Here is a 245-nt window from a genome sequence, read left to right on the forward strand (position 1 = left end):
TAGTGTAAAATTATTTGTACTAGGTTATAGAGCTAGTTCAACTCTAGTGTACAATTATTTGTAGAAGCTTATAGAGTTAGTTTAAATCTAGTGTAAAATTATTTGAACTAGGTTATAGAGCTTGTTTAACTCTAGTGTGAAATTATTTATACAAGCTTATAGAGCTAGTTCAACTCTAGTGTAAAATTATTTGTACTAGGCTATAGAGCTAGTTCAACTCTAGGGTAAAATTATTTTAACTAGCT

This window comes from Triticum aestivum, chromosome 5D, assembly GCF_018294505.1.
Source record: "Triticum aestivum cultivar Chinese Spring chromosome 5D, IWGSC CS RefSeq v2.1, whole genome shotgun sequence".
In the NCBI taxonomy this organism is placed as follows: domain Eukaryota; kingdom Viridiplantae; phylum Streptophyta; class Magnoliopsida; order Poales; family Poaceae; genus Triticum; species Triticum aestivum.